This window comes from Protopterus annectens, chromosome 10.part0, assembly GCF_019279795.1.
Source record: "Protopterus annectens isolate FY-2018-M chromosome 10.part0, PAN1.0, whole genome shotgun sequence".
Lineage (NCBI taxonomy): Eukaryota > Metazoa > Chordata > Ceratodontiformes > Protopteridae > Protopterus > Protopterus annectens.
The window spans coordinates 232,290,422-232,315,416 of record NC_056744.1 but is presented as its reverse complement, the minus strand read 5'-3'; positions in this window follow the sequence as shown (position 1 = coordinate 232,315,416).

Genomic DNA, 24,995 nt, shown 5'->3' with positions numbered 1-24,995 from the left:
ATTCTGTCAGTGTCTGCATAACAATATCTCCCCTTCATTACTTGTCACTGCTTCCTGTACCAGTCCACCAACTGGGATTTCCTCTCCTTATCCTGGTATTCATGACTTCTCCATTTTCTCCTTCCACCTTACTCTGCCCCATTCCACTTGTGTGTAAAATGTTGTGAACCTTGCTCATGTCCTTATGTATTCTGCCTCTTCTCTACCTTCTATACCCCTTCATGCCTACTGGCCTCCTTTTGCTCTTCTGCTGTCCAGATCTACGCTATTTCAACTTATTAATCTGTCCACTACAATCTCCAGTTGTAATAGTCCCTCCTGAAACTCCCTCATTCTCCTTCAAATTCCATATACTCTAAAATAAACTGCCAGACCATCACCTTGATGACCTTGTTGCTGTAAATTTATTTTGCTAGGTGTGAAAACAATATTGCTGTTGAGTTTAATGCAGACCAATTTATCAGAAAGAAATTGTCTTATTTTTATTTTACTTTATAACCACAAGAGAATACGAGAACAACAGTCATGCCACTTTCATATTTGGCAATGCAACCAGTTCCAGTGAAAAGGATCACACGTGCATTAATATATCCTTCATTAGTTGACTCAAAAAAGTCTGCAGTTTTATAGCTCCATATGTTAATCTCGGTTTCTTCTGAATAAATGGCTTTTTCTTTGCCCTATCTCATCTTGAAAACTATAGAATAAATGCTGTGACTATGTTTTAACTGTAAGGTAGCTGGCTTATAGATTAAGTTCTTCTAGACTAGATTTTTATTTAGGACAATGATTTGTTTCTAAGTTTAGTAAATAATATGGGTCAGTGCTACTTATGACCTTAGTTAGAGGCAATGAGTCCTAGACTAACTGTCCCAAATGGTCATTTTTAGCCTAACCAATAACCTGAGTTCAGAATCAAATTCTATACATTGTGTCTATGAGGTGAAGACCTTAACCATTAATCCAAACTGACCCCATATCTGTCAGAAGTGGGATTTGAACCCAGTTCTGCATCTGGGACACCAGAATTCCTATGAGCCATGAAAGGAGTTTAATCCTTGAGTCTGGTGCCTTAGATCACTCAGCCATCCTGTTAGATGAGGAGAAAAGATGACCCACTGACAACATACAGAAAACATTTGTTTGTAATGCTAATCTGACTGAGACAACACATTAGCATAAATTAAAGCATTTTTTATGATATGATATTCATCATGAAATGCAGTGCTATTAATATAGTGACTAGAAAGGTTCATGCAGAGTCTGAAGAAATGGAACTTTAATACACCAGAAGGTGACAGACTTACCGTACAACAAAGATTCAAGGTACATAATTCCAGAAATCTATTAATTTTGTAACTAGTGCAGTACTCATGATGTGGGTAGGAGAGTTACCGACTTCAACAGGAACAGTTCAGTATGCATTCCAAATATTCAACCATCCCATTGTTGCTGATATTAAATCAATATTATAACAGCTGGGTTATACATCCTCCTAATATTTCATTCTCATTTCAAAATATGTAACTGTTGCTGGTGAACCATGAATGCGCCTGCATTGACAGTATGTTGCAATTAATATAAGAAGGAAAGTGGGCAGTGAAAATGTCACTTTGTATGTAAAGGATTTACTAGACTAATTTACAAGCAATCTCATATGTAAAGTTAGTAGCTAACACAGGATGGCCTAGTTGTAATGTACAAATACAATGTCAGTCATCATCTATAAAACAACTGGAGCTAAAAAGCTGAATCAGGCAGAATCTAACTCACTGAATCCCTTGTACAAAGGTACTTGAGGAAGTGACACCAACACAAATAAATGGTTATGTAAGCAACAATGCCTGACAGGGTGTGTGTTAATGTGTAATTAACGCCCACCCAGGGGTGTTATGAGGCCTGATGCTGCAGGTAGCAAAAATGTTTTTTTCTGTCTGAGGTCCATGACAGCGTGATATGAAGCAGTGGACTTGTTTCTCAACGGGCATCACTTGTACATTAATATCCTGCTGGAGAATGTTCATTCTCCAGTCAGGGTGCTGATGTCTCTAAAGACATATAGTTATAACACAGATTCATTACCTTATAATTTGCCAAATGATGGGAGGACTCAGGGAAAGAATAAACAGTCACTGACTTTAAAAATACATAATATATTATAAAATGACTGATAAATTAAAACAGCTGTGTAGATCATATGTCATTTCATGAACATGGCAAAGGGAAACACATTGCCAAGACTACTGTGAAACTTCACGCAGTTATTAAAAACCTGTGGTGGGAAATTACTTTATGCTTTGAGGGTCAAATAAGGTGTGGTAAAAGCATTCCCAGTACTGTTCAAGAAATTATAACGTTATAGCAAATAAGTAAAAAAATAAATAAATAATGCATTACACATTAAGCAGATGGTAAACTCAAAATAAATACACATGGACTAGTTCAAAGCTGTGATACTCTGAAATAGCACAATGGGAAATATATAAAATAAAGAAAAAAAAAACAAAGGAGCAAGTCCCATTAAAGAGTAATTAAATATACAGGAGATAATCAATGTTTTTATTTATATGTGTGTTGACTTTGTTGATCAGTACATCTCAAAAGTGCATTTTTCTTTCATTCCATTGAATACACATATTGACAGATGAATGATTATTTGTATGCAGCAATTTAAATGAATGAATTTGTTCCATTCGCTTACATTGACAAGAAATATCATGGTATGTGTTTTCAGTTGAGATAGAGTGTGGTAAGAGAACTGGCATTTTTCCCAGAGTTACGTGATCAAAGAGTCTGGATATTTAAGTTATAGGCGAGATAGAGAGTGCAGGAGGGGAATGCTTCATGCAAAAACAATGACTTTTATAATGTTGATTAGTTCATAGGGTACACGCTTGCCAGTTCTTCTCTTGGTTTGATGTTCAGTGAATTGAATTACTAATCTGTTGCAGATGATAACTGATTATAAAAGTAGTGTGTGTGTGTGTGTGTGTGTGTGTGTGTGTGTGTGTGTGTGTGTGTGTGTGTGTGTGTGTGTGTGTGTGTGTGTGCGTGTGTGTGTGTGCGTGTGTGTGTGTGAGTGTGTGTGTGTGAGTGTATACACATATAGACAGATACGTAGATACAGATATATACATATAGCTATAAGATATAGTACTATAGATATATATATATATATATATATATATATATATATATATATATATATATATATATATATATATATACATATTATAATGTCCTTCTCTTCCTCATTTCCCTGGAATAATGACCCTAGACACCTTTTGGAATTTTAGTACTGTTCTTCACAGTCAGTGTTGCAGTAATAAGCCTTGGGACATCCTGCTGTACTGAAGTCTGCAGCTGGCCTGTAAAACAGAATTGTCAAATGAATATAAAGCTGACACTCTTCTGCACATGCTTGAAGGTTATTCATAAGACGATACAAGTTGCAAAAAAGTGACCCCTGCACACCAAAAGCACCCTGCTATTTATTCCAACTCCAAAATCACACAATTTTCAGGGAAAGAACATATTCTCTAGCCATGGGGATTGTGCAGTCTCACCGAGATGTTGGCCATCCATGCTGTAGCCCAAAGTGTTTCAACAAAACAGAGGTTGATTTAAACTTTGGTTTCATGTCTACTACTTGCATGTAGCCCTTATATACATCTATATCTACACAATCTCTCTCTCTCTCTCTCTCTATTTATATATATATATATATATATATATATATATATATATATATATATATATATGTATGTATTTAGGTATATATTCATCACATGGGTGAAATTCATTTTGTCGGATTGAAGTTCTTCAACAGAGTAAATAATGGTGAAATATGGTCCTGTGTTCTTTCATCAAGTATTGAAATTATTGGAAATAGGAAGACTGAATGTGTACAAGTACTGTAAGTGTTGAGTTGTAATACTAATGCCAAAACTTTTATATATACTGAAATGGGATTGTTGTTGTGGGTGTTTGTGGGTTTGGGTTAGAGTAAGGGCTGAGTAAGGAGATATAATTAGTACTGTACATATGTCTTGGGACATGTGCTGTGGTTTTGACTGTGTTGTCTAGCAATAGCCTTAGAGAAAGGATTTTTTTCTATGGTAATATGCCAGGCTTGGTTTAGAGGCAAGGGTAGGGTTAGGGTTGATATGCATTAGTAAGGTGGTGCAGAGGGGCAAAGCGATCCTTCTTCCATTAACAATACTACTGTTCAGACAAATATCAACTTATTATGTGGTTGGATTTGGGTGAACAGATCACAAAGCAAACCATTTGTTTCCTTTTGTAATTTTTGTTTTCTTTTTCAGTTTCTGACATTTTGATTTTCTAAATGCTGGCATTGGTCACCTGTGTGTACAAATATATAAACATATAGGAGCATGTTTATAAATCACAACTCCCAAACATCGACATCTCTTCTGTCAATGCACTTTGGTTGAGTCATCAGATAACAGGTTATGTCATAATAGTCACAGTATATATTACCGTTTATGATACTGATAAAAATGAAAGCTTATTACTATGTGTGCAATGGTATTAGTTTTCTTATAGATTTAAAGTTAATATTGTAGTTTGCTTTAGTACAATGCATTGCACTGTGTGAACTGGTGGGGCACTTTCAGTATCTTTGCCCTTTTTTCCACTGTAACATGATCATGGAGTTATTATATGTAAGTTGGGGTACAGCCCATCACCTGGAGGATGGAGTGAGGGCTTACAGCCCCCCCCCCAAAAAAAAAAAATAAAATAAAATAAATATATATATATATATACATATATATATATATATATATATATATATATATATATATATATATATATGGGATCTGTGCAGATGTTCGAAGTTTCACTTCTTCAAACTCACTTCCCCGAGTCCACTTGTTCGAAGTAGTGAAACTTCGAACATTGACTTGAGCAGTCACATTACAGTGCAGAATGGGAATATTCTTTTTTCCCCACTACAGTACGATCCTGGAGTTGGTCTATTTAAGTACGGGGGTGTGGGGTGCAGGGGGGCTTGCTCCCTTGCAAAAACATGTTTTAGTGTTTTTTTTTTTGGGGTCGCCCAGCGAACTAGACCAGTGAAAGTGCACTTTCATTGAAGTGAACTGAAGTGTGGGTGTTCTTTTGATGTAGAGCAGTAGACCCATATATATATATATATATATATATATATATATATATATATATATATATATATATATATATATATATATATATATATATATATATATATATATATATATATATATATATATATATATATATATATATATATATATATATATATATATATATATATATATATATACATATGGGTCTACTGCTTTAAATCAAAAATGCACTTCTTCGAAATAGAGCAGTAGACCCTCCACTTTAGCGAAAGTCCACTTAAACGAAAGTGCACTTTCGCTGAAGTCTAGTTCCCCGGGCTACCCAAAAAAAAAAAAAACACTAAAACATGTTTTTGCAGGGGGGCAAGCCTCCCTTCACCCCCCTACTTAAATATACAAACTTTGAGGTCACACTACAGTGGGGAAAAGGGAATACTCCCATTATGCGCTGTAGTGAGACTGCCGAAGTCAATGTTCGATGTTTCACTACTTCAAACAAGTGGACTCGGTGAAGTGGGGTTCGAAGTAGTGAAACTTCGAACATATTGATGGATCCCATAGATATATATATATATATATATATATATATATATATATATATATATATATGTATATATATGGATCTGCTATACATGGTCAACATTTCAGAATGTCGAAGACCATATGGCCGAGACCATATGATCAACATTTGAAATGTCGACCATGAAATAAAAAAAAATACAACAACAACTTACCTTCAGACTGCTAGCCCCCCCCCTGCACCCCTCTTGGGGGGCTACCCCCCATGTCCTCCGTAAACGAAATATACCAACTTCGAGATAGCACTACAGTGCGGAAGATGTAAATCTTTCCATTCTGCACTGTACGGAGATTACAGTTCCGCATGGTCTCTGCTATATGGTCTTCGACATCCTGAAATGTTGACCATGTGTAGGGGACCCATATATATATATATATATATATATATATATATATATATATATATATATATATATATATATATATATATATATATATATATATATATATATATATATGTGTATGTATGTATGTATATACATATAGTTATGCTGCATTCAGATGAAATGTGTCACAGGTCAGTTCTGTTTCAATCACTTGTTAGTCAGTATTTAGATCAAATAACATAGACTTTTCAACTTGTTAAATGTGACCACTAGGGTCAACAGACCATTTTCAGGAGCACACAGGAATACCACCTGGTGAATTTGCTTGCTCATTTTGAGGAAACCAAATGCAGAATAGCAAAATGAATCTCTTCAGCAGTTCATACACTTAATCCTATGGTCAAATGCTTAACGTGAAGTCAATATATATAAATAACAGTGACTTTTGAATTTTGTTTGCATCTTATCAGCATTGATATAGCCTTGCTTATATGTTTTTATTTATCACTTTGCATAGCAGTTTAAGATGATACGGTGCTACATCTAGATCCAGCAGCAGGGTTAGGTTTGATTCTCCCAACCTCTGTCTGCTTAATATATGAATTTGGACAACCATTTAACCAGACAGTGTGCCTAGAATGTCCAAGAGACTGCTTGTCCAACAGATTTATCATGAACAAATAATCATTTTTTTCTTTGACTCAGTTATTGCCTGCTGTCTTGGTAAAAACAACTTTGAATGAGACAGATGCAGCAACAGGCAAAAAGAACCCTACTAAACAGACAAACTGAAAATGATGAGAAGACGACTTTTAAAGCAGAAAAATTATATTCCTGATTTATGATAGTTTTTTCTTAAAAATCTGAAATCCTACCAGTGTGTGTGAATGGATTTCTTGATAGTATAGTCACTACACAAAAGTGTGGAAGTCTGCAGTTTGGCATGTTGTGTGAAAGAGATGTCTAGATATATCTGTCAGGGTCAGCAACAGTCTTCGTCCAGCAATCATCAGTCCCTGCAAGAGTTCCTTCAAACAAATTCTTGATCAGACTGCTAAGCAGTATTGACATGCCCGGATACATCTCATTTCAGAATGCACCAGCTACTGTCATTTGTAATCATGGATACCCCATTTGATATCTTTGTCCCAGGCCCTGATGGACCCCTTGTGGTAGTTCTGGCACTTCTTCTTAGCAGCTGACAGCTGGACTCAGAAAGACGCTATGATTGGGAACAAACTTCAAGTAATTAATTAGGATTGTGCCTTTTATTCTCAGTGGTAATTCAGCCTGGCCTGAATACCAGAAAGAGACGGGCTTGGTGGGAACATCTTTCCTTACTGCAGCAAAATGCAGCCATGTAGACAAACTGATCTGCATAACAATGAAATCCAGGATGCACTTTCAATGATGTAATGTAGAATGAACATGAGGAGGAGGGAGAAATACTCACTGCTGGGAGCTTAGTGCATTTGCTGTTGATTGGAGAGGCAAGGGCAATCCTTTAATAGATGAAATTCTTTTAAGTGATGTTTACTTATTAGAGCTGATTAAAGGAACAGCTTGTTGTTTTAAGGCTTATCAACATATGAAAGCCTAAATGAAGTACCTCTTTGGGTTTACTTTACAGAAAGAGGTTCCCATGTTAGACTGCTGCATATTAATTCCAAAAAGCCTATTTGAAAACTATCAAGTTTTTTTTGCAACTTTTAATAATTCCAATTGCTGTAGCATGCATGTATTAATCTTTGCTCATTAAACTGCAAAATAGCAGAGTATCAGCTATGCTTTTTTTTTAATTATAGCTGAATACAAGAAGTATGAGTGAACAAAAGTTTCTTAAATTTGATAACTTGTCATTTTCAGTGAAGAAACCATTGCATAAAGCTGGGTTCTGCATCAGTCTGCATGACTTTTAATCTGATTGCATTACAAATAGTAGAAGTAAAGCATATCAGTTCAGAACATGCTTTAGGTCTATCATGCCATATAGCAAAACATTAATTTTGAGCATCGCTTTACTGTCATGCATGCAACGGCTGCAATTTAAATCAGTTGAAATCAAGCCAAAGAATTCATCCATTAATTTTCTCATGACCTGTGTGACCTTGCCCCTCTTACAATGTTGTATAGCTTTCTTACCTGTCTTGAAAGTGTGCTCTTAATCTGCCATTGACCTAGCCCTGTGGAATGAATCATGAAATACAACCAACTTACTGATTACCATGCAGCTTTTACTTACTAACATTCTGAATATTCTAGGAGACTGAGACATTCCCATGACATTATAACTGAAAAGGTTTATTTAGGTTGTTTATCATTAAAATAAGCTTCAAAAATTTGTAGTAACTCTACTTTGTAAAATTGACAATGTTTATGGAATCTTGCAGCATGCTAAATTTGTGCTAATTTTTTTTTTTTTTTTTTGCATTTTAATATATTTCTAAAGTGCTACCTTAACTTTCATGCATGCTATAGTATATTCACTTTTTTACTAAACAAAAACTCTATTTAAAACCTGCAACATATAACACGTACAGTACAACAAAAGCATAAATCCATTAAAGTAACACATATTATCAACTGAATTCACATATTGCAAGCAGCAAAGATACAAACAGAAGAGTGTTCATTCCATTCCTTATAATTAATGTTGTTGTGTCACAATGCAATATATTGATAAAACAGACTTAGCAAAGTGTTAACTCAGTCTGCAGAGTTATGTTTCTAATACTTAAACAACATATGTCATATTGATGCCATAACACCTCTCAAACAGGACCACTGTATGTCTGAAACATTATATTTCAGATTAGGCAATCCTATTAACCAAAAATGTACATTCAAGGTGGTTGGTAAAGAAATTCTTAAAGCCAATTTCACAGCATGAATAATTTTTGCCCATATTGCAAAGACATTTTACTTGATCAGCACTTCCAACATCCCACTCCCCCTTATTTAATTTCACTCTGAAAATTTCAGGCAAGTACTGCCCTAAATGAAGACATTTGAAGTGCATATATCATATGAATGCAGGTAATTTGTAAGAGTATAGAACCTTCATAATAGTGTTTCTTTCCTGTTCTGAAATGATATAGTGTAACATATCCTGCCATCTGTCCTATATCCTTTTTATATCCACAAATAATTGTGTGAGTAAAATAACTGTAAAACTGTATTTGTCTTGCCTCCTCCTGCTCTTTCCCCTATAGGGATTCTGCTGTTAATCTGCATATTCCCTTCAGCCATAATGCAGCCTATTACTTTCAAATATGATTATTGGAGAGGTATACTTGAATCTGCAGGTAACAGCATCACTGACCACTGTATTCTAGCTTTTTTCTTTTAACCACCCTTCAGTGACTTTTTGCCCCATCTGCTTAAGCTTTATCTCTGACAGAAATTTTATATGCAGGATGGTCATTCTCTAATATTCTATAGGTGGAATGTATTACCCCCACGTAACAATACCAGTCAGCTAGTTGTGACAAATCCGTCTTTCATTTCTGCTGCATTCTGGTGCAAAAGATATCCACATGTAGTACTGCACTATGACAAAATGAAACAAATACTGATGCTCTGTCCCATAAGCCTTTGTTCATTTCTTATCTTTCCAAAATAAATTATCTCACATTTGGCCACTTGCACAGAAACCTCCTTGCAAACATACCCAGCTGAAAACTATTAACAGTGCTTAGGGTTTAGATATAGTTCTGGCATTCATTTCTGTCTCATAGTAAAACCAATGAAAAGATGAACCAACTTATTGTTAAATAATAGTTTTTGGATATTTTAAAAAAAGCATTTTCCTAAAGACTGGCTAAGGATCTCCTTTGCTTGAAAAGTCAATCACTGAAAATTTTATATTGTGTAGATACGTTTTCTCTTCAAGATGAAGTAAACCTGGCATTTGGTACTAATACGTGCTAAAATGACAAAATATTTACTTTTTTTCATCCTTTTCACTTCTTCCTTTCCTCAAGATGTAATGATCCTGGAGTTGATAATGTTGCTGAAAATACAACTATTAAGAAACATAACAAGGAAGTACTATGCATTTTGAAAAATATTACAGGACTTCTGTTTAATGAAATGGAAAAAAAATTTGCCCAAGGCATTATATGTAACTATAAAATAATAGTAATAGAGGTATACTATGTTAGAGCTCATTAAACTACACCATGAGGATGAAAAATATAGAAGAATTATATCCTTACAACATTTGCCTAGACTATTAGGTAATTTTCCAAGTAGAAATGAAGATGTAATACAAGGTTTTGTGCTCCATATTGCAATTGGTTCAAATCTAATATATAATTTTCCTCTTGCAGAGTCTCAGTTATCAATCTCTGTTATATGTAATTTCTCCTGCCATACACAAATGTTTACATTGTATAAATCTGAGCATTGTATGTCAAAAATTGTGCTTTTCCCAGAAGGCAAGTTCTTAATATTTTATGCAAAAGTCATGTGCGTTCCATTTTCCTTGCATTGGTACCTCAGATAGAATTATATTAAGTTACAGGGTACGTACAAGACAAAAGCAGCATGCTCTCACATTTTGGAAAAAAGTTGCATTCACGATTCTTTGGTAACTGTTTTTTTTTTACTGAATTAAAAGTCAGTTATTTGTTGGGAGATCCATTTATCACAAATAGAGGAAGTAAAGTAAAGCAAAACTATGAGTTGGCAAATTGGTAAAAAGAATAAACAGTGAATAATGATAAAACAAAGTGAAACTGTAGTAAAGAGTACTATATAACCAGTTAAGTTAATTAAGCACTAAGTCATTGAACACCACAGAAAACACCTAATGCAGGTGGCAGTTAAACAGACAGCTGACCTTCCCTGTGACCTACTAAATTAAGTTATAAAACAAGAAGAGGTGTACACCTTGATGCTGTGAAACCATGAAGATGTCAGTGATCTTCTAACATAGTTAAACTACTGCAAACAAGCTGTTTACCACTGATTGGTGAACCAATAAATTAAAAAGGATGGTGTGAGTGAGGAGATTGGCTGTAGCAAGCAAAATGGAAGACTGACTTGCTATAAAATAAGCAGTAGAGGGGATGCCTCATGTCTGAGGAAATGTAACTGTTAAAGTCCTATACATGCATCTGGTGGAATACCTGACTTAACATAGCTGCAGCTGGGAATGATATTGTCTAATACTTCAAATGTTTCATGCAGAGCAGACAAAAGCATAGTTAAGCATCCATACCATAGTGTCAATGTACTATGGAAATAAGTACAAACCTAAGGTATTGTTAAGTGGAGATATAAGTTCAATAATGATTTTTTTCCAAATAATAGTTTTGCTTATATATTCCAGTTTCAATATAGTAGCTGATATCTTCCTGGCAGTACAAAAAATATTTAACTCTACTGCATAACTTAAAGGCTAATTGTCGAAGATAGTAGTATGTTCCAGTCGATGGAGGTGACCAAATGGTTGTCAGTTGCTGCTGGTTTATATTTTATAGTGGTCTTCAATAAATGCCATTTCACTGAAGCACAATGATTCAGTCAAAAACCACTGAGAAAAAACACACAACAATGCCAATAAATACCAGGAGCAGGAAACCAGTTGAAATAATCCACAAAAATAGCGTAATGAAAACTTTAATATCCGCTTTCGTCGAGAGACTTCTTCAGAATACAAAATCAGTAAAACCACTGACATTAAATACCCCAGCAATTGATTGCTTGATGGAATAATAAATCAATTAGTAAAAACTTTAATTGATAACAACACTTGTTGTCACTTAAAAAATGAAGAAGAAGTAACAATATGTTTGTCAATATTCAAACTGTTGTTCTTTAAAAAACATTTAATATTAATAGCTTCATTCAAGCCGGGAGCTTTGTCTGCCATCAGTTTAATTTGCCACAGTGTCTCCCTTTGCTCAATGAAGTTTTTAAAATCCCCACCCCTGAGGTCTGATTTAACCACCTCAATGACAGTAAATAAAATTTTTTTTAAATTTTTACAAACTAAGGAATGTTTGAATAAAGCACTAGTTTCATTTCGAGTGTTAATATTGTATACATGTTCCCTGATATGAGTCTTGAGACACCTAGTCGTCATCCCTACATAAAAAGCAGGGCAGGTACTACATAGACCAATATAAACAACCCCCCTAGTGGTACATGTAACATAGCCAGGAACTGAAAAAGTCTGGTCTATGCTATCAATAGTGATAACTGGCCCTTTTGCAATGAATCTACGTGTGTTACACCTATTGCAAGTGAACATACCATTAACTGAGGACTTGTTACAATCTTGTTTAAAATAGTTATTTTCCAAGGCTTTTTTTATGTTGTATGTGTTTCTAAACACAAAATTAGGTTTACCACCTAAAACCTTAAAAAGGTCATAGTTACCATGAATAATCCTCCAATTCTTTTCTAATATTTTTTTAATTTGTCCACTGTTAATACTCATGTCTAACGAGCAAACTGTTTTGTTAAAACATTTTAGTTCACCTAAATTTTTACCAAAAGGGACTGCGTTGTTCATTCCAGGGTAGTCTAGAAGTGCTGGATAGTATGATGACCTTTTTTCCAGGACATCACTAGCAATAGAATTTAGTAATTGCAAAGGATACCCCCTTTTAAAAAACATATGTTTAATAAACTCAAATTCATCTGCTAGATCTTTTTCTTTGGTTGTCATCCTGCACGCCCTAATGAACTGCCCCTTGGGAATATTGTTGATAATGTGTCTGGGGTGGGCACTTAAAAAATGTACATAACTGTTGGTAAAAGTCTCCTTCCGGTGTATTTTGCCATTGAATTGATTGTCAGCAAAATCCCACCAAAAAGAAACATCTAAAAAATGGATAACCAAACCTGAACAACCCAGTGTGAACTGTAGGAAACCTCCTGACTGGTTGATTTCCCTAAGGAATTCATCAACCTTGTCATGTTTTCCTTCGATGATAAAAATTAAATCATCTACAAACCTGTAGTATAGCAAAATGTGAAATTTGACTTTCAATAAACTCAAAACCGTGTCCTCCCACCAAGACATAACTAGATTTGCATAGGCTGGGGCGGCAGGAGACCCCATAGCCACACCCCTCTTTTGTCTGTAAAAGGTGTCCTTGAATAAGAAAAAATTGTTCTGTAACAGAATGTCAATAAACCTGCAAATAATGGAAATTTGGCCTGTATTGTATTCACTATTGTTGCACAATTTTGTACGAATAGCATCTACCCCTTCCTCGTGGGGAATACATGTAAACAAAGACACAACATCTATCGTAAAAATAGTATGTTTGTCTGGATCAAAAACTCTTGAAATTGCAAACTCATTTAGTTTATTAAGAAAATGCCATGAATCCTTAAGAAAAGATTCCTGTTTAGACACTAATGGACTCAATGTAGCATCGATAATAAGTGAAATTCCTTCAGTGACTGAGTGGGGAGAAGATACTATCGGCCGAAAAGGTGGATCAATGCAACTTTTGTGTGTTTTCGGTATACCAAAAAGGACCCCTATTCTAGGGTTTTCAATGACACAGAATTCATACACATCAAAATCAATTTCATTTGACATCAAGGCTTCATATAAAAATGAATGAATTAGTCTCTGCTTTCTCCTGATGTCATAGAGTGTAATAACCTCATATTCATCTTCATTTTCTAACAATTTTAACATTTTCAAATTGTATGAGTCCTGTGTCATGATGACAATGTTCCCACCTTTGTCACTCCTCATAAATCTGAGTGTCCTGTTCTTTTGACATAACTGATTAAAGGCCTTCCTTTCCTTAAAATTTAAGTTGTGCTCCTGTCGACTAGTCTTACTCAAAGAACCCTCCACCTCCTGTAAACAGGCTTCTTCAAAAACTTTTAAAGTGTGAATTAATGGGGGATTGTAACTTGAAGGTTTAATAAGTGCTTTACTAGAACCTGTGACATCATGTAATATATAAGATAAATTCATTTTCCTCACAAATTTCTTAATGTCTATAACAGTTTTACAAAAGTCTGCTTTTTTTGTTGGAACAAAGTTAAGACCTAACCGTAAAACACTAAGTTCATCATGTCCAAAGTTAATGTCAGTTAAATTTATAATGTCAAAATTGTCATGTTCCCGAATTAACTCTCGTCCCCTGAGGAGTTGGAACTCAAAAATGTCCGACTCCTCGTAAAAACTGTTTTCTTCACCGTAGAATTTTTCTTCCCTAAAAAAGAAGAATTGTTATTAGAAACAACGATAGGAGCATCCTTGGTGGCCTTAGAAATAGTCTCATTATTGCCAGTCTTATTTTGTTCAGTATCCGTAACATTAGCGTCAGGGTGAATAATGTTATCCGTTGATTCAGAATTATCAACAGGAACATGCTGACGGCTAGTTACAGTCACTGTATTAAAGTTGAAGCCTGAAACGTTTGCTTTTGCTTTAGCGATTAACCCACCAGTTTGTTCCTTGTTATTAACAACAGAACTATAGTGTCTCCTGTTGGTAACTTGAGAAGACACATTTTTACTGTTGTAATCTTTGCTATTTGGAACAAAATATGTGTACGCTGAGTTGGTTTTGTATGCAGAAATGTCCCGCTGTAATTTAACATGCTTCCTATTGGTGATCTCAGTGGAATGCCTTTCAACTTCATCAAACAGTGATGTTAAAAAGTCAGAATTATTGATACTGGAAAGTTCACTTTCAAGCCGATTTATCTCATCCGTCAAACTAGACATTTTTGCAGAGTTATTTTCAATAAGCAATTTCAAAAAAGACATACCTGCTTCATTAAAAAATGAAACGAGTGTCTCAAACATGGTATCGCCAACCTGAACACCGTTGGGACATTTAAAAAATCGGAGTCCTTTCGGCATAATTTTTAATTCGATACAACGCTCAAAGTAATAGTTCTCTATTGACAAGGAACGAAACCTTTTCACCAGTTTGGTTAGAATGTCACACGCACAATGATTGTATTGGTATTCAAGAAATTACATACATAACAATAATGAAGTGTTTTAAATGGGATAAAATCATTTCTTTTTCGACTTGTGCCCTGTTGCAGGAAGAAAGAGATATTCTGCACTGCTTCCAGATAAATATACTCCATGGTTGCAACAACTAAGTGATCTTAGATGTTCTTATTTCTATAGCCCATAATTTGAATCTGCTTAATTAGATTTGTCACTGAAAGAAATGGTGTTGCAATTGTGTTCACTTCTTATGGAACTAGCAACAGACACCTGAAACACAAAAGCCCCAAACTCAAAAGTCTTCTAGGAGAAAAATGCAAATAATGAGCTTTGTACACAAAAATTGCAAAAGGACATAGTATACTTAAATGTAAAGTGAACATTTCTGAACAACAATACCATTCTTTAAGTCATAAATTGAGGATCTAACAAATGGCAGAAGATTCATGCATCTGTAAATTAAGACTGCTTATAAAATTTTGTATTATATTTAGAGTCACTGGAAAAGAAAATAAGGGATTCACAAATTCAAGAATATGTCTAGTTTGGTTATCAAGAAAAGTTACTTTATTTGCCGCTGATATTATTTTATACTGAGCAAATCCAGAAAAGGAGATTTCAGTGTTGCAAAGCATTTTGAGGTAGTTTTAAATCTTTTCTGTATATAAAATTACTGAAGATAAAACAAAGGTTATAGTGGTAAAGTATGCACCACACATGACTTATTTCAGCAAGGCCTATATTTTGTGTGACATGATAAAATGAAGTACTTAGGTGTATGGATTAACAAGGCTTCTATTATGGCAGCTAAGAGCATGTAGATAGAAACTAAGCAAAAGAAATACAAAACCTGAGAAAATAGAAGGTCTTCATTATGGATATGATTCAAGCAGTGAAAACGTTTTTATTCCCTTTAGTTTTATATATAGGTCAGACATATTTTTATCAACCAGAGGAGTGGTTGTGCAGAATAATTTAATAAAGAGTTGAAAGAATCTGTTTGTGAGGGGAACAGTGCAAGAGTTCAATGGGATAAGATGATCCTCCCCATAGGAGAAGAAAGTGTTTTAAGATTACTTGCTTTGAGTGGATACTTCGGAGCTATGCAGTTAAGAGTCATATATATATATATATATATATATATATATATATATATATATATATATATATATAACTCAAGCACATTATAAATCAGAGTGGACGGGGATGATGATGAAACAGGGGAGAAGTTTAAGAAATAAGGTGAGGTTAGAAATTTGGATGCAGATCCTTAAGGAGAATATCGACAACCATAGAGGATATTATATTCATAAAGCTGTATAAAGTAATCTAAGAACTAAGCCATTACAGGAATGGAGAAAGATTTTGCCAATGGGGATGACTGCAAGTAGGGGAATAGAAAATAGGTTAAGAGGAAGTTAGAATTTACTGGAGGAAGTTGGAAAAGAAACCAAGGCACTTGGAGTAAATAACTAGAGAGGAAAATGCAATAGGGTGGGATGAGGCTAAGCCGAAGTTTGGACTGCAGATTAGAGATGGCTTTCCCTACCAGAAATTAATATGAGATTATAGGTACAAGGAAAATGGACAGGAGAGTCCAAAGTGAAACACCTGCTCTGTTACTGCTTTTAGTTGAGTTCAGAACATAACCTGCTGGTACAAAAGAAATAATCAGCAGAACATATGAACTATTCAATAATAGCTATAAGAATCAAACAGAGGTACTTTGAAAAGACTGGGAAGAAATGCAAAGGCCATTTACAAAACAACAATGGAAGGACATCTATATGGCCCACACGTATGCAATAAGTCAAAAAGGTTTAAGATATTTGCCTGGAAGAGTTTGAACACGCATTTTTTAAACCAAGCAAGTGTCAGAGAATGTTTTTCTCAGGTAGATAGCAAATGGTGCTGTGATGGAAGAGTGACAGTTAACTGGGAATGATGGATGATCATATGGCTGTAACTTAGGAAATGATTATTTTAAGTTGCAACACAGGATCTGAATGTTCTATATCTGCAAAGGCCTTACTAGGTTGACTAGAGAATGGAAATGAAAATATAACCCTATTGTAACTGAAGTACTGACTGTTATAAAGGAGGTAGAAAAACTAGAGGTGGGATGTTCAGAAAAAGAAAGGAGCACATGACATACAAATAAATGAAATCTGTGGAACAATATTTGTAGAATAATGTCCAGGAGGAGAACTGAGCTTTAAGGAAAGATGGGAATTGAGTGATGCATGTAATATTGGAATGAATAATTGCCAAAAACAAAGAAAATGTATAAGTAATGTATAACACGTGGATATGACAGATGTTAATATGTTTTGTTTTATTTTCTATTAATGTATGTGTGACTATGTTTATCTGATAATTTAATAAAGGTGCTTAAAAAACAAAACCAAACAAGACTTTTTATAAAATGGGTATGCCATGAAAAACTGCATCTCCTTTATTTGAGATGCAACACATTACAAGTAAAATAATTGTAAGATAGTTCCAAACAAAATACTAAAATAAAATAAATTAATATTAACTGAATGTGCAGTAAGGCTGCCTACTCTGTGAGAAAACTCGCAATATACTCTCCAGTCTCTATAAATGCTGCCTCAAATGTTATACATACTTAGAGAAAAGGTAAGACTCATATAAACATGAGAAGGTGAGTATTACATTTTCCTCTTTTCTCCCTCATTTATGATTTTGTAAAATTTTACAGCTGGTATATATCTACATATAAATTAGTGGGGGGGGGGGGTTGTAAGGCTTGTCCAACATCTTCAGTAAATGGAGACTTGAACCCCTGTAAAAAATCAATTATTCTTACTAGATCCCAGTCTCCCCATTATTAGATACAGCTGATAGCTGTAAACCTTTATGTAACCTTGGTAACCCTGGTAACCAGTCTTCAGATAAGCAAACTAAGTGCATCAATTACCCATATCATTTCCACTTGCAATTACAATTCATCAGTGGACTGCAGAGACTTGGCAAACCTCAGGTTGTAGACACTGAATTGTGGGTTTCTAGCATGCTAAATTGTAGTGACTTGTTATGTTGTCAGGAATGCTTCCTTTCATGCTTCATGTTATCTGTCATTTTTTGTTTTAAACCTCCAACAAAAACATTTTAAAGAAAATTAATAAACATTCGACAAGATTCATTAAGCTTACCACTCTCATTTTAAGTTTGAGTAGTATATATATCTCTGTTACAGAATGTGGAGCTGTTAAAGCCTATTTGTGGTCAGTCTGAGATTGATAAATCATATTTTATTACACTATTGGCTTGATACATATTGTGCAAGACTAGCACATGATATAAATTTACAACATAGGGTTCAAAGGGAAAAGATCTTCAGCCTATGTGGCAGAGCAGTGGAGAAATGAGAAAAGACATCTCCGTTTATCATTTGTTTTAAGTTCCCACTTTGATATATGGTCATGAGCATGGGTACTGACTGAAAGGATGCAATAGCAGATACAATAAGCAGAAATGAGGTCCCATTGCATGGTAGACATCTCAGTTTATATGATACAAGGAAAATCATTGCAACCTGGAATGTTCTTGAGATTTAACCACTGCTTGTCAATGTGCTGAGATGAGTGGGAGGATGTCTCTGGGCACATCTCACTGCAAGTGAAGTGCACCTGACCTAGACCACTAAAAGGAGACTACAGGGAGAGACCCAGGATATGTTTGAGAGATCATGTCTCACAACTTTGCTGGAAATATCTGGAGATCCTACAGGATGAGTTGAAGACTGGAGTTATAGAAGTTAAGTCCACCCTGGTAGGCTTACATTCAATGCAACATTTACAATATCACGCAGTTTTGAAAATGAACAAATGAAAACTTTTGCTGATTCTACACAGATTTCTCCCACGACCTCAATTTAAAATAGGGTCTGTCCTAGTCAGACTTTCCTGGTCAACAAATGTTAAATATATATATATATATATATATATATATATATATATATATATATATATATGTATATATATATATATATATGTATATATATATATGTATATATATGTGTGTGTGTGTGTGTGTGTGTATATATATATATATATATATATATGTACAAATTTTATTTTATTTTATTTAAAAGGTGCACAATGCCACAGACAGTGCTCTTGTATAATAGACATACCTCCAAATTCTCCCAGAAAGGATAATCATTAAAGAACACAATTAGTTCCAAAGTTCTCCTGAGAAAACTTTGTAACTACTAAGCACTGAAACACAAAGCTAGTGTCAGAAGTCACCTGAAGTGACTTGCTCTGCATCACATTAAATGGAAGCAGTGACTGAAGTAAGATGCCCACAACTATAGAGTGATTCTTCCTAGTAGTGCATATAATTACCCCACTGTATTATACTACTAGTGAAGAAAGGGATCTGTAAAAGCACTTTAAGTGCTAGAAGTTACAAATGCAGTCTGAGAATGTGTAGCAGGCCAGCACTGCACTTTCTATAGAGATGAAACCATTTGGGACAGAGAAACCACTGTGGTTCAGCAAGGAAGGCTATATACTATACCACAAAGCAATAAACAGCATGCTTCAGAGAGCTAGGATAGCAAAACAAACGGGTGCAGGGTGCAGTATAATGCAGAAAAAATGTAGAATAAATGAAAATGAACTGCAGAATAACTTACACGATCAGATACTTTAACTTTAATAATCACAGAAGTGAGTAGCAAGGTTTGCGGTTTCACGATGCACAGGTTGCTTCATCAGACCTTCAGATGCTTCAGAGAGCTGTTGAAATGTATTAGGCATTCATTCCTGCATAGTACTATTAATTTTGCACCTCATTTAGGCCTTATTTTGTGACTGATCTCTTAAAACTACAGAGTCTTGCCAACGTATCGGTCTGTATTATGCTTTAACACTGTTAGCTAGTTAGGGTGGCCATGGTGGTGCAGTGGTTAGCATTGCCACCTCACAGCAAGAGGTTCTCCGGTTCGATTCTTGGCTGGGGTGCCTTCTGTTCAGAGTCTGCATGTCCTCCCTGTGGTCGCGTGGGGTTCCTCCGGGTGCTCCGGTTTCCTCCCACATCCCAAAGACATGCTGTAGGTGGATTGGACACTCTAAATTGGCCCTAGGTGTGAGTGTGTGTGTGTATGTGCCTTCTGTGGAAGGTTGGGTGCCGGGCTGGCAAATCGACACCGTAAAACACCACTGCCAATCATGAGCAGACAGGTGATCTGCTGTGGTAACCCCCAACAGGGAAAAAGCCGCAAGAAGAAGAAGAAGACTGTTGGCTAGTTAGGATCTTGCTATGATACAACAACAGCAGCAGCAGATGTATAAACATGACAATGGAAATTTTATGTTCTGTAGTTGTGCCTCTGTGTGTATTCATTGGTTACCATGGACATAGTTACAGTACTGCTTTGCTAAAAAAAGCAGCAGCAGCAGTTTTAAACTGAGGGAAAATGAAAAACTTTTCAAATTTTATGTGTGTGAATGTCTTATAGAGATTACGAGGGAAGCATAAGTTATGTGTGTGTACCAGCACAGGGGATTCCTTTCTTCTGCTGCTGCTTTGTAACTACAGTGTAATGTGGTTTCTGTAGACCCCCTTACTATGCAGTATACCACCCTCTAAATCATGTCAAAAATCATATATGTATAATATTCCTCATTTGCATATGTATTATACACTAAGAGCTGATTAATGTACAGAAACATATGATTTCTGCAGCCCTTGCCATTTCATTGTCTCTGTATGTTCCTTTTCCTTGTAATCCTTGGTTTAATGGCCTTACTGTGTATAGATCATGCCTATGAAACTCACCCAAGGTTTTAATACATCAGCATATTACTCATGCAGGTATGTGTACGAATAAAGCTACCTCCACAAGTCCAACACACAAAAATATAAGAAACATAACCTGACACAAGGAATGCTGCAATGTCATGACTCGTACCACAGCAAAACATACTCAGTATGTAACAAATGCACACTGAGCAACCCACTTTCATGAAATGCAGTCTAGATCGATACAATGCTTAACAAGCTTACACAAGATAAGCTTTGGACAAAAATGTTCCCATAGCGACACTGCCAGTTAAGATGCAAAGAACACTTTTGGCTGCCTGAAAAACAGTGCCTCCAGACAGCTCTCTCAACACATGCATTACCAATGCCCTGTAGAATGAACACAGTCCTGAGGATTTAATAAAATCCATGTAGGAATAGTGTAAGTCCTACACAGAAGGTACCGTGGTCATGTCTGCAGCTCCCCCTTGGCAGCACTCCTTGCATATTAATGAAAGTGTGCTACAGAGGTAGAGCCATGTAACATGGTTACAGAATCAGTGTGTTACAGTGTCCAGAGCACCCCTTGCACTGTCAAAGCAGTGAAATTAAATCATTTAATAATATTTTTAGTGTGTATGTTTGCGAGGACACGTGCCAGACATCTAAAAATAGAAACCGGATAAATTTAATTATTTAGGAAAGGTCAAGCTTAAGCATAGCTAAGCAGGTTTGCACAGCGTGGCATGGTGCTTAGCGGTGCTTAAACATAGTGCAGAGATATATGTAAAAGTAGAACAGCATTTCACGTGGCTATGTAGCTAAATGGTTAGAGTGACAGCCTTATGGGCAGTAAGTGCAGGGTTCAAATACAGTGACGGGTTATTTTGTAAATACAAGTTGCGATGAAAAATTGTGTGATTATGTTGCAAATACATGTAAAAGTATGTTTACAACCATGGTAGAATATTGCATGTATGCATAGATATTTTATTGAACACTCATTTTGCAAGTTCAAAATTATTAAATATATTATTAAATCCTGCAGTGCTGCATTCATTCATAGCCAAGCACTGCTTAAAGCAGGAATGTTTTAGCAGTGCTTGGCTGGTTTGCTCATTGCTAAGCAATGCAATACCCTGCCCGTTTAAGCACTGCCTAGCCCAGCTATGCTGGTTTTCACACCGCTAAGCATTGCCAGTTTAAGCACTGATCAGCTGAGCTCAGACGGTTTGCGCAGTGCTAAGCAGAATGCCGCATTTATAAAAATGGCCCAATGGTGGCAAAGGGTGGGAAAACAGCCTTATTTAAGTTGAATAGGCAGGAATACAGCCAGAACCTGTTGGAATTTGACCTATGCTAGAACAATGGCAGGAGTTGGAGAGGGTGTGCATTTCTGGGTGTAGCAGTGGGGCATTCTGAAGTCCAGGGTCATGGTTGGATTCTTAGTAAAAGACCATGACATCTGGCTGCTGCAGGGCCAGTACCAGGGGTCAGAATACAAATCTGAGGCCTGAGAATGGCAGACATATGACCTCACCAGTGCAAATGATATCCCCCACACAGGTAAGCAGGTGCATCGCCATTTTGATGAACTGAAGTGTGGGAAGGGGGATCTCTTAGCCACTTGGATCCAAGATCCCCGAGATGACAATGCCCCACAAGTTTGTAAGTATTGTCAGCATTGTTTTACCAATAACTAATCTGCATGTGTGATAGACAGGTATGCATAATGGTGTTTTTTTTCTCCCCACAGCTGCAGAGGAGAGAGTTTGCATCTTGGAGGCTCATCCAGGGAGTCTGGCCAGGTTGTACCATGAGTGTAGTAAGTAGAGATCTGTCTTGCAATCTTTAGTTATATAAATAAGAAAGAGTACATTAGTAACTGCCAGTAGGTATATTCTCTTTTGAGTGTACTGCAATGAATGTGGTCCTAGACCTGGAGTGATATAAGTGAGTAATGCCAGGTACAGTTCAATATAGATGAAAGCATGAAACCTGCTAATATTAAGGAAATAAAGTTAATACTGCATTAATAATGTTAAGGAAATAAAGTGCAAGTGCATTCATAATTGTTAAGGAGATACAGTTACTACTGCATAAATTGTGGAATTACAGCTGTCTTGCAATACCTGCATTATCTAAAGTGTTCATCAATATAGATTGTTAGATGTATACCAATCACTGATGTAATCCCTAATAAAGCTGTGTTGTGAAAAATGTGTGTATTTTGGGAAGGTCAAGAAATTGAGTATTACAAGTACTGTGAGGTAAACACGGGTATAATACCATTACGTGACTGAAAGTTGGCCCATAAAGAATTGTTTTACTAAAGTGTAGATGTGGAGCTGTACTACAAGATATAATACATTATGATATTTGTTCTGCACTGAGATCTGAACCTAGAATAATAATGGCTAAAGTATAATAGTGTGTTTATCTCAGGGTTGGCTTGTGTTAACCATTGCATTTCAGTATATGCATTCCTGAACTTAGTTACACTGCTGCAGGCAAGTATGAAACTGCAATAGCTGTAGACTGCAAATATACCATCTGCAACTGTATATGGGTCAGGTAGGCAACCCAGCAGTCTGATACGGTCTGTACACATCACACATATTCCCATCCACTAGGATTCATTTGTATACACCTGCATAGGTTCATAGGTAGGTACTAGGCTATTGGCCCTGGGGCCTATATAAGCCTAGCCAAACGGTACCCTGGCTTTTGCCACCCAAGAAAATTATTTTCCTGTGCTGCTGTCACCAGAGCCACAGAGGTGATCCCTGGGGTGAATTTCCTATCTCTCATCCAATCATCAAGATTTTTCTTGAAGAGTGCTAATGAGGAGCTTTGTTTGATATAGATAGGTAGTTTGTTCCAGAGTAGGGGGAGTCTCTGGGATAGGAATCTATCTCTCCCGCATGTTCCATGTATTAATGCACAGTTCACCTACTATGTCTGTCATGCATGAATCTCATGCATGTGTGTTCAAGTGTCACTGCAGTCTTGTATAATAGTCTATCTCTATTACCAGGTGAGCTCTAGGCATATATTAGTCAATAAATATTCAGCAGTGGCTCAGTAGCTCAGTGTAATAAATGCTAGGTATGATATACATTTTGTCACACACAGACTGGGGTTCAGATCCAGGGACAAGCACTACTAAATATTAATAGAAATGGTTATGTATTGTTAACAGATGTTCTCCCCACAGGAATTGCAGGTAAATAAATTGCTGTAGTAGCTGTTCAACCGGGTTACTAATTTGTGTGGCCAGAGGTACCAGAGTGTTAACAGCATTGCTCAGCAAGGTGATAAGACTGCAGTAAATAAAAAATCAACAAGTACAATACTAATACAAGTTATTAAAACAAATACAACTGTTTAATTTTAGTACAGCTATATGCCTGGTGTGTCTGTGAATGTCTGCTGATAGTCTAACCCCATGCCTGCCAAGGATGGCATGATAAGTGTAAACTCTTTGTACTGGGCACAGTACATGTCTCTCAAGTGTCGCGCTGTCATTACTGTGATCACTGTTGCCAAATCCCTGGGACACAGACTTAGCCACTTGATTTATCTCAATAGCACAGTCACACTACATCAGTCCACAGTACACCTTGATAGTCACATATATTCCCCTTGTATGTATTAGTCCCCTGTAGTTGTGTACCTGTAGGTGTTACAGCTTGGCCATGTGTATAGCTTGAGAGGTATGTAGGTGCTACAGAAGCTATAGGGCACTTGTATACTTAAAGTAAGGGTAGACCTGTAGAGTATATAAGAGTACTGTTGCAAACAATTTAGCTTATACTGGTAGTAATGGAATGTCCCTCCCCCACCACTTATCTGCATCATAATTTATTATTGTTATACATCAGGTATGGTTTACGTTTAACATATGTTGTTCTCAAAATGTTATGTTGGGCCTTGTGTTTTATTATTGTTATATATTACAATGGTTGCATACTACCATACCTTGTTGAATTACCTATGATGTTGTCCTTATGCCATAACTGTTACTGGCATGCTGTTACAATATAGACTGTTATCCCACTTATTGTTGTGTTCCATATGCTATGCAATGTTATCTTACTGGGTTATCTGCAACATCCTGGCATGCTGTTATAACTAATGTTAACATGTTCTGTTCATTACTAACCTATACACTTTGAAAAACCTCAACACCATAGCTCGACTGGGTAGGCCGGTTCCCTGTGATCTGTCTACC